General features: G+C 49.0%; 1 pseudogene; it reads right to left on the bottom strand.

The window, feature by feature from the left end:
- Positions 1 to 9,709: 9,709 nt before the first annotated feature.
- On the bottom strand, positions 9,710 to 10,418 carry LOC136470454 (F-box protein At2g41170-like; annotated as a pseudogene).
- Between the last annotated feature and the right edge of the window lie 779 nt (positions 10,419 to 11,197).

Here is an 11,197-nt window from a genome sequence, read left to right as displayed (position 1 = left end):
GAACTAAGCATCGCACATGCAGCAAAATGCACCAGAACGCTCCATGTTGCGCCACGAAGCAGTGTTTGCCTCATTCGACATGAGCAAACAATAGAGCCAGGGGAGAAAACCATAGATGAGCACCGTGCAGCCTTCGCTCGGTCTGGCAAACCGGGTCATCTCAACCTTCTTGTTCGATCCTGAACCTCTCGCCAAGCCCACAGAATCTCCATCGAGGGGAGGCCATTAGGCCACTTGGGTCGGTCTCCGGAACGACCTAGGCATCTGCTAGGTTGTAGGTAAAGGAGTAGTGGAATGCCACAAGAGGGATATGCTAACCCCATCATGAACGACGGACCTAGATTCTGCTTGATCACACTTGTTAGCGAGCTCACCAAGCTAGTCTTCGAGCCCGAGCGATAGGGACAGGCGATGAAACTCAGCCCCTCCGGTTGTGAGGAACCAGATGGGGTAGCGCAAAACAACTCACATCGACCCCCATGAAGGCTCGAGGGCTCAAATGCCAAAAACCTTGGGACCGCGACCCTGAACTCACGTCAATAGGATCGGCGACACCCGGCTACGGCTCTTGGGACTGCGACTCTGAACTCGTGCCGATAGGATTGGCGACATCTGGCTACGACTCTTGGGACCGTGACCCCAAACTCGCGTCGATAGGATCGGCAACATCCGGCTATAGTTCTTGGGACCGCGACTCTGAACTCATATAATGGCTTCACTAACTAAAACTAACTGAAACTAACTCTCTCAATCCACGGCACGCACCGACACCTAGGTCTACTCACGACTCTGCCTCGTCTGATCCCATGGCATGCACCGATGCATGGGTCTACTCGCGACTCCGCCTCACCCGATCCCACAGCGTGCATCGATGCCAAAGATCAGTAAGCTCTGTCACATCCAAACTAAGCTATCTCCGTTCACGGCGTGCACCGACGCCAGGTTTTGTCTCAAACTAAGCTGTCTCGCCCGATCCCCGGCGCACCGATGCTGGGATCAGTAAGTTCTGTCTCGATCTAATCCCCGCACCTAAAAAATGCCTCAGCTTCACAACGACACTGTGGTTAAACAAATTTCATCAAAAACTAAAAACATGCATGCCCATTGAGACAACACCCCCTAGATGGTTCTGCCCGAACCGCCCGGGGGCTCAGGGGATACACCCGCAGGTGCGCTCGCGCGCACCCACCGGCAAGACAGAAAATCCCTCGGACGATTCGGCTCAAATCGCCCGGGGGCTCGGGGGCTCCTGTCGGGTTCATAAACCCAGGGTCCCTAGGGGACCGGCTTCCATGCCTGGGCTCAGCCTAGGAAAGCAACATGTAGTTCATGGGTTAGCCCAAGAGTCTAAAACACAATGGGCCGGAGGGCAGTCTAGTCATTGACCGGAAGGTCTACCCAAAAGAACAAGCACCTGCTCATCAACTTCTTTGGCCCACCTCTCTGACCAGAGCACTCGCTTCGGGCACTAGCCGTCTCCAAGCGGTCTCTCCAATCAGAAGGCCTGGCCCAAAACGCTGCTTCCTACTCTGACCCCACGACTCCGACCCCACGACCGGGGCTCGTGGGAACCCTGCTCACCGCTCTTCTCTGACCAGCGCACTCAGAGTCGATTGGAGCCATCCGACCGGGGGCACCTCATTCGGTAGGAACCAGAAGACATGTGGAGAAAGGCAAGGCAAGGCTCACAAGTCAAAACCACTGTACCAGGGACCATACCCTGCATGAAACAGTACTCTGCAGCCACTATCTCCCCCTACAGTATTGTAGGGCTGCTAAAACTCCCATACGGTAAGCCTCCTGCGTGTCTCTAGACATCGATCACGGTATGGGCACCAGGATTTGCCGCACTGGGTGAACATAGCACGACTCCTCACATGCCACTAGGCATCAAATAGTATTTGCAGGTACCGGCATCCATCCTTCCTGAAGAAGATAGCACGACCTCCCATGCGCATCTAAAATTCTACAGCGACATCAATAGTGTTGGGAGTGCCTACCATTATCCAATCTTCATCAGCGTGGGCAACATGGCTTAGAAACATCCGTACTCTCTTCCTCTCACCTGTAAAGCCATCCCCTTTATCTATAAAAGGGGATGCAATCCCTCCAAGAAGAGGAGGTCAACTTCTTCAAGTTCAGACTCACTAGATCGATAGCTCACAACCCCTCAAGCACACACTTGGACTTCTAGCTCATAGCAGAGTTCCGGTCGCCCTCGGCCCTTCCGGTCGGACCCGATCGGGCCTCTTGAACACCCCTCCTTTCTTCTTCTCGTTTGTAACCCCACTACAGACTTCAAGCACCTAGGCTTAGGAATAAAGTCACCGACCGACCCTGATTGGACGTAGGGCACGTTGCCCGAACCAGTATAAATCATGTGTCATTGAGTGCTAGACCACCTCCGATCACAACGTACACAAAACTACAAATATTCACTAGTTGGTCACTTTCTGCACCGACACACATGTTCTATAATACTTTTGCTCAATAAAAATTAGTTTCCCACCCTAGTTGACATAACATGAGTTATTGAATAAATTTCTATTTAACATTTTTATTAGTTATTTTAGGCTACAAGAAATTTATCAACACCTTCTATCGCATGCATTATTACATAAACATGATGCTCATGACATGATTTAGTAGTTTGTTCAGTGCGTAACACCGAGGGTGTTATAGCTCTATCCCCCTTAAACAAAATCTTGTCCCAAGATTCGAAGCAGTAGCCAGAAAAGGGAAAATGCGATTACACTTCGTAGATCTAAAATTACACGGGCGGTCACATGGCTTCGAATACTAAACCACTCAAGAATTTAGAGATACACAATTAAGAACAAACCTAGTACAACTAAAAGCTTAATCCAGAAGTCGATATAGACGAGGACAATGGAGAAACAACAAGAAAATAATTATCAAAAACGCTTGTCTCGGTCTTGCCTTGGCGGGACGTGGTCGACATGATCGTGCAGGCACGCGCGTAGACGCTTCGGACAAGCGTGCGCGTCCCCGACCGGCATGGCCCGCGCGGCCATAGAGCCATAAATGACAAGGCGATGGTGAGCTCAGCCACGTGCGCATGGCAGTGGTGGCACCTAGCCGCCACTGGCCTCTGGCATACAAAGCCGCTGCTGCTTCGTAGCCAAGCGGTGCTGCCGCTAGCCCCACCATGCTACCGCACTACTGATACGCCCCACGTCGCAATGCAGCCACTACCGGTGTCGTTGCATCACCATCGTGTCCGCACCTGTCCTCTACACCTCTACGCCGCTGAGGCTGCTGCACCTGCTGAGTAGGTGCATGGTACTGAGTGAGAGATGCATGGTGGGTCTACTGAGTCTGGTGAGATGACTGTCCACCCAGAGAGGGATAGGACACCCTCCTCATAACTTGTAACTTCTGAGACTATGAGTGACTAGAAGATCTAGTGATCACCCTCTTATGCTTCCACTCAGCCTGAGAGTCACACTGAAGTCCCTCTATAGCAATGGCAACATTCATCAAAGCACCAAAGGTCTGATAGCCCCCTATATACAGCTTCTCTTGCAAGATGCAAGAGAGACCATGATTGAAACGGTCCATCTTCTTCTCATCAGTATCCACATGAGTCCTAGTATACTATGCAAGATGGTTGAACTTGTTCACATAATCCATCACAGTCATGTTTCCTTACTTTAGCTCTAGAAACTCGGACAACTTCCTGTTTAGTAAACCAGTAGGAATATAGTACTAATGGAAAGCAGTGGTAAACTCCCACCAAGTCACATGGTCGTCCATAGGCTACATGGCGTTGAAAGTCTCCCACCAAGCACTGGCAGATCCCAGAAGTTGTTGTGCAACAAAACGCACTTTCTGCTCATCAGTCACATTGAGCAGCTAAAACTTCTACTCTAGAATACGAAGTCAATGCTCCATGTCTAGAGGCTCAGCAGTCGGCGTGAACGTGGATGGGTGTGTCCCCAAGAAGTCCTAATAGGAACAGGGCCTCTTGGGACCATGGGCACTGCCCCTGTTCTCGCCATTGCCACCGGGGCCTCCATGGGCAAAGCCACCAATAGCCTGTGCTAGCATCTCCAGGGCATGGGCTAACTCGCGATGAGCAGCCAACATCTCAGCCATCATCTTAGCATAGGTCATCGGAGGTGGTGGTGGTGGCAGAGGAGGAGGACCAAGGAGTGGGGCCTCGTGGCTTTCCCCATTGGCATTGCCATGATCATTGCCATGACCATTTTCGCCCTGGTCTTCACCAAGACCACGACCTATCCCAACACTAGTGCTCCCATGAACAGACCTCAGGTTCATCTATAAACAGATAGGAACCTACCATTAGGGACAAGGCCTCCATATTTAGAAACAAACAGCTAGAGAGATGGTAAGGACCAATAAATGGTTACAAGCGAGAAGTTTTCCTTAAGAGTTAAAGCATTTCTCTTTATTTATTATCGTATCAATTTACTATCCAAAAATTATACATGTGGGGAGTTTAGTTTAAGCAAGATTCTCTTTTCATGATGCATGTATCGACCTATTCGTTTGCTCAGGCTAAAATATAGTGGCATTCGTATAAAATTTTTGGCACAGCGCACACTCACTTTCCGTACGTTAAACGATTCTTACGTAGCGTAAGTTAGTGTACTTACATAAGATTGATTAGATAAAACCAGTGCCACTATCCTAGATAGACCATATTACTAAGGCTTATACTTATTTACGTAATTTATCGTATCCTACTTTTCACAAAGCTTTTATTGGTCAAATTTTAGGTTTTGAAAAGAGTTTTTAAACTCGTAGACTCATCGTTGGCTCTAATACCACCTATGGCAGAACCACCCAAAATAACACGCTTTCGAAGGTGCTCGTCTTTCACTAGACACTAAGCACCCCAAAAGTTCTTGGAAATTATTTATTACAACACCAGAGTTCAGAGTGCGATAATTAAACAGTGGAATGAAAATAAACATCTAGCGAAAATGATATAAGGATCCATCTGTGCCCACCGGAAGAATCCTTCACACAAGAGCTACTCCTCAAGCTAAACCTGCAACATGGGTAAAATAAACCCTGAGTACATAATGTACTCGCAAGACTTATCCGACTAGTGGGAATAGTTTCCTGACTCTCAAGGATATAATAGGTAATATGGGTTTGATGTTTTCTTTATGTTTGCGGAAAGCATTACTAATAATTCATCCTTACAGTCAAGTTTTATTAGCAGTCATGATTACTTCATTAGCTAACCATTCTAGGTAAGCACATGTTCTACTTTTAAGCAAGGGTTCATCAATCAGAACCATTTCACCATCTTTGATCTTCCTATTCTTACTACGGTGCTAGACCATAGCTAAGTCATACCGTCTCATGAAAATGGCGATTTGTGAACCAATGTAACCTAGCTGGATACCCCAAAACACACGCCCGCTTGCGCCCCAGGTACAAGCAAGACTAACCCATTCCACTCCTATCACGGGGTCCAGGTTCCCATCCAAACTTAGACTCCAAGCCCCCACACTTGAGACCTGGTCTCAATATTGTGCTTAGACCTCCACCTTTCCTCGCCTCCAATCAGTTGGTCCAGAAAGAGCCAAAACACACAACAAGAGCGTAACAAACCTTCTCGATCCTATAAGAAAGTATGTGCTCAGAATAATAAGTCTGTGACCAGACTACCATCCACAGTAATGGACGGTCCTTAATCGATATGAACAGGGGAAACAGTGTAACCAAGCTAAGCCCCGTTGGCCGCTGGACACAACCTGTTACACCCACCAATATCCATACCATATCCATGTCCGATCTCCATTTTCTTTTCATCATTTTATTATGAGAGTAATAATAATAATCACCTATTGTGAGTAACGGTAGGTTACTCACGCTACCAAAAACCTAAGCATAGTAGCTACTCGAACCTGCACTAGTAAGACTCTTAGGACAGGTATATCTTTGCATGTGGTTTCCATAAAATTCTAGCCCGACCGATAGAGCACAATTTTTGGACACCTAACAAAATTTGTTTCACAATTTTTGGACACCTTCATGATTTTATATGACTTACCAAAGATCAGCTCAAAAATTAAATTAGAAAACTATTTCTAATTCCTTAAGAAAAGCAAACGAAATCTCCCGAGCGACACAGCGCGCGTGCCGCGGCCCGCAGGCACGGCCCACATGAGGTTGGCCCGCTCGTGAGGCGGCCCACGGTAGGGGAGTCCCGCGCGCGTTGATGACTTTGCAAAAGAGACCTCGAACTCCTCTTAATTTACAATTAAGTACTAACACTATTTTCTCCTCTCTTAGACCTTCTCACTTAACCCCTCGGCCTTTCCCTAATTCACCCACGCGCACCCCCTGGTGGCTCAGAGCACGGCGGCGTGGCGGGCGATGACACGGCATGACCGTGCCGGCCACTAGAGGCTCGCGCTGGCCCGTCGGTTGGGCCAACCTTCAACTATGGTCCAACTGCCTACACCAAGCAACAACATAGGGCGGCGGGACGCGCTGGGGCGAGCTGTGGTGACACGTGGCCATCCGCGGCAGCGGCACAGCTGCCCCAATGATCCAGAGCACCTATGAACCTAACTGGCTAGCGAGGGAGCATCAGTAGACTACCGTGGACCTACCCGAGGTGACGGTTAGGGTGGAGGATGGCGGAGGAGGTGTGGCCATGTGTGGCCGAGCCATGCAGTGGCACACCGCGGTGGCGCTGTCACGTCAGCGGTGACGGGGAGGCGGTTGCAGTTCCACTGGCGTGCGCAAGGTGGAGAGGGAGGCAAGGTGAAGCTATTGTGCAGGTGAATTGGCTCAGCAGGGACGGTAGGAGGGCTGCCCACATCCATGGTCGGACGCGGCCTTTATGGCACGGCGGCAGGAAAACTCCAAAATTGGAGCTTGGTAGTGCCTTCTTCATGGCTGGGTGGGGTCGGGCAGTGCGACCACCTGATGGTAAAGACGTGGGTGCGCTGAATTGAATGGAGGTGATCACTCAGTGGCCAATTGATGGTATGGCTTGACGGAGGCGGCAGAGAGAGACGAGGCGACAAGTGGGCTCATGTCGGTCTTGCCTTGGCGGGACGTGGTTGGCATGATCATGAAGGCATGCGCACAGACGGTTTGGACAAGCATGCGCGTCCCCGACCGGCATGGCCCGTGCGGCCGCAGAGCCATAAATGATAAGGCGATGGCGAGCTCAGCCAGGTGCGCACGGCAGTGGCGGCGTCGAACTGGGTCGGGATCGGCACAGAGGTGCAGAGGATAGGCGCGGACGCAACGGTGAAGCAACGACAATGGTAGTGGCTGCGTCGTGGCGCGGGGCGGGTCGGTAGTGCGTTAGAGGCCAGTGGCGGCTAGGCCATAGCCAGGTCAGAGCAGCCAAACTCGTGCGGCAGGGCACGTGCGCGCAGAGCGAGCAAGCGTGGCGACGTCGTGCCCTCGAGGCGTGGTGACCGCGCTCACCCGGTGAACTAGCCCAAGGACATATTGTGCACGTAATTTAAAGCGCCTATAACAACGAAACGGTTGCTTCTGGACCTAAACCATCTTCACCATGCTCAAGATGGCATATGAGGCTACCAACCCGAGCTAAAACATAACACCTTTTCTTAACCCGATTTCGTAAAATAAATTACCAAACATGGCATTGTCTAGCTGTCTATACACTTAAAAATCTTCTAAGTCTATGAGCTGAATTTGATCCCAAGTTGCATTTCTAGGCTATTAGAAAGGTTGGCTATCAATGTTATTTTTCTACAGCAAGTATTTCATTGCCATCTACAAAGTTCATATTCCAAATTTTGTTTAAACGCTACACATATGTTCTATAGTGTTTTGTTCAATAAAAATTAGTTTGAAACCCTACTTGATATACATGAGCTATTGAATCGACTTTCATTTAACATTTTTATTTGTCATTTTAGGTTATAAGAAATTGGTCTACACACTCCGTCACATGCATTATCACATAAACATGGTGCTCATGACATGCTTTAGTAATTTGTTTAGGGCGTAACACCGATGGTGTTACATGTATCTACTAACCACTGTCCTACGCGGCACGTGAGGTAGATCAAGGCCCTATTCGGCTAGCTGAAAAAACAGCTGATACTGATGCTTATTTGTTGTGAGAAAAAAAACACTATTATTTCGCTGGAACAGTACGGCTGATAAGTTCAACCGAACAGGGCGCAAATTGGCATCCTTCAAAAGGTATGAAAGAATCACATCCTACAGATTGTGTTTGTCCTGATTATTAAGCCGGTCTATTATTTGATCTAATTAATTTTACATGTAGTACATAGACGTACAAGTATATTATAAAATACACAAGTACGTAAATGGTATATATACGCACACATGCTGACAATCGTACGACGGCTTGCATGCTGCAATCTATGAAATTAGTCGCCAACATGAAGTTAGCAACTAAACTATGCCAAGTATGAGCCATATAGCAAACATGCATATGTAACATGAAGTTACGGATGAGCTAGTTCTATCGACCAAGCATGGATTAGCTAGCTATGTCTATTTGCAGTACGGACCAGGAAGCAAGACTAGTTAAACAAAAAAAAAGCAAGACTAGTTCACATACGGTGATTTAAAGTCGGCTTGTAGTGTTGCTGCACTAACACACGCGCCAATTTAATCGATGCTTGAAGGCATCCAACGTTGCATGAGCCATGAACAACATGTTGCTATTGACGTTCTGCTCGAGATAGGATCGACCATGGTAGTAGACAATCATATGTACAAGTAGTACATATGCAGGACATGTACAAGCATTGTACGTGCTCAGACATGATGGAATTTTTTTAATCTCGTATAAGTATGAAGCTAGCAGTAACGTGTCCCTGTAGGATACAAACGCGTACACATGAAAGGTGTTGTATCCGTTATTGACCTGCAGTCGCGCGGCACACGACCTCATCGGAATCACTGTACTAGAAGCGCCTAAAGCACGCTTGGCATCTCGGCTCGCATGCCTCGAGTTGCCCCTGTGGCTGTGCCGCACGGCCAGCACACCGCAAAACATTGGGAGATTTATGTATTTGTCACTGAGACAAATTAGTCTTTTACATTTAGCACTAAAAAATTTAAATTTTCTTATTTGACACCAAGTTGAAATTTTCTTCCCTAAATAGTACTATCGTCCATTTAACCAGGCATCTGTTAGTTGACCGTGTTCAACTTGTCAGTTCGTTTCGAGGGAGACCAAAATACCTCTGCCCCTCGGTTACTCGCACGCGCCATATCACGCAGGCAGAGGCGGAGGAGGGATCAGCCGGCGGCGGCTAGGGCCAGCCGCGCACGCCCCCACGGCCTCACGTGTGCCCTCACGCGGAGGACGCGGGGCGGCCGTGGCCGCCGGTTGCCCGTTGGAGGTCCGACGCGGTGCGGTGGCGTCGGGGCAGCCGCGCCCTCCGGCAGCGTCGAACAAAGAGTGCTAATTAAGGCCTTGTTCACTTTGCAAATTTTTTGAACCCGATGAATAGTATCACTTTCGTCTTATTTGGCAAATATTGTCCAATCGTGGACCAACTAGGCTCAAAAGATTCATCTCGTGATTTCCAACTAAACTGTGTAATTAGTTATTTTTTTACCTACATTTAATACTCCATGTAAGCGGCTAAAAATTGATGTGATGGAGAGAGTAAAAAGACTTAAAATTTGGATGGCATCTAAACAAGGCCTAACAAGCTTTGCAATGATTGAACTGCTAGCTAGTAAATGACAAGACATGAGATGGTACCTCGCGGTTGTAGACCTGAGCCGGGAACCATAACTTGTCGCTCTCCATGGACAGGTACCACGACATGATGGAATCATCCAGCACGGGGGCGGACGACTTGCCACCGTCGGCCTTGGGCCGCATCCAGGACACCAACGGGCAAACACAGGACAGCGCGGCGAGCCACCTCCGGCGCTTGCCGCCGCCGCCGCCCGAGACGGAGCCCGCGGCGCCGGACTCGCTGACGGACGCCAGGTGCGTCCTCCATTTGTCCCTAGCGGCGAGGCCCAGGACACGACCCCACTTGCTGGTCATGTGGCGCTCCCAGAGATGGTCGCCGCGGCAGCGCTCGCGTATGGAGCGGCAGACGGCGGCCATGCTCCGCAGCTCCGCCGGCTGCAGCCTCTCGAGAATGCAATCGATGGCCAGCTCCGGCAGGTCGAGCACCCTCCGCATTCTCCACCGTGGCCGCAGCCCGCTTCCTCTTGAAGGACGGCATGAGCGGCATGGTCTCTGTGGCAGCGGACGCGGCCGCGACGCCGCCGAGCAGGCGGAGGCCTGCCAGGAATCCGAGCAGGGAGAGCAGGAGCTGCCGGCACAGGGAGGCGAGGAACAGTCTCATATCACGCGCGCATGGCCTGGACAGGAAGAGCAGGAAGGCGACGGCGAAGGCGAAGGCGGCCAGCAGGGCAAGCATCAGCACCGCGCTGCCGCTGCCGGAGCGCCCGCTGCTGCTCCGTCCGTATTATGGATAAAGAACGGCAAGCGCAGGCCACGAGCAGTGGAGTTGTTGTATGTTGCTACGACCAAGACCGCATCAAGAGCTCGCTCGCCTTTTATGCGCTTTCTTAGTTACAGAGGGAGTAATTCGTAGTTTCCCTGATTGAGCGAGAAATATGAGTATCTGTATATTTTTTATGTTCAATTATGGAGAACTCTAGATGATTGGCTAGATGTGACACCAGATGCTCAAACATGTACTATTCTAAGTATTTGTGGAGAAATATCTATTTGTTGTTGTCTTCATGTCTTGCGATGATCGGACAAGAATATATGACTGACCAAACTGAGATGAGCGAGCTGCTAAACTGCATCAAACAATTTCTGACCAAGCTAACTAGACGGGGCAAATCCCTCCCGTGCTAAGCCTATCCCAGCGGACCTGCTCTTGTCTTAGAATTTGAAATTTATTATTTATTTATTTGCAGACTTCGATTATCAAAATCACATATTTTAGTTCACAATATATTTGTGATATTTATAATTTTCTTATTTGACAACATGTCTATCTATTATTTTCCTATTTGGCATCGTGTATTTCTGCTATAAAGAAGGACATTCATGCTATTTTACTAGTCACTTGACACCGTTACTGGCCCAAATGGACGGCAGTGCTATCTAGGAAAGAAAATTTTAACTTGGTGTCAAATAAGAAAGTTTAAATTTTTTAGTGTTAAATACGGAACACTGATTTGT

Source organism: Miscanthus floridulus, chromosome 8, assembly GCF_019320115.1.
Source record: "Miscanthus floridulus cultivar M001 chromosome 8, ASM1932011v1, whole genome shotgun sequence".
Lineage (NCBI taxonomy): Eukaryota > Viridiplantae > Streptophyta > Magnoliopsida > Poales > Poaceae > Miscanthus > Miscanthus floridulus.
The sequence above is the reverse complement of the archived record's forward strand: the minus strand, read 5'-3'. Positions and strand labels throughout refer to the sequence as shown.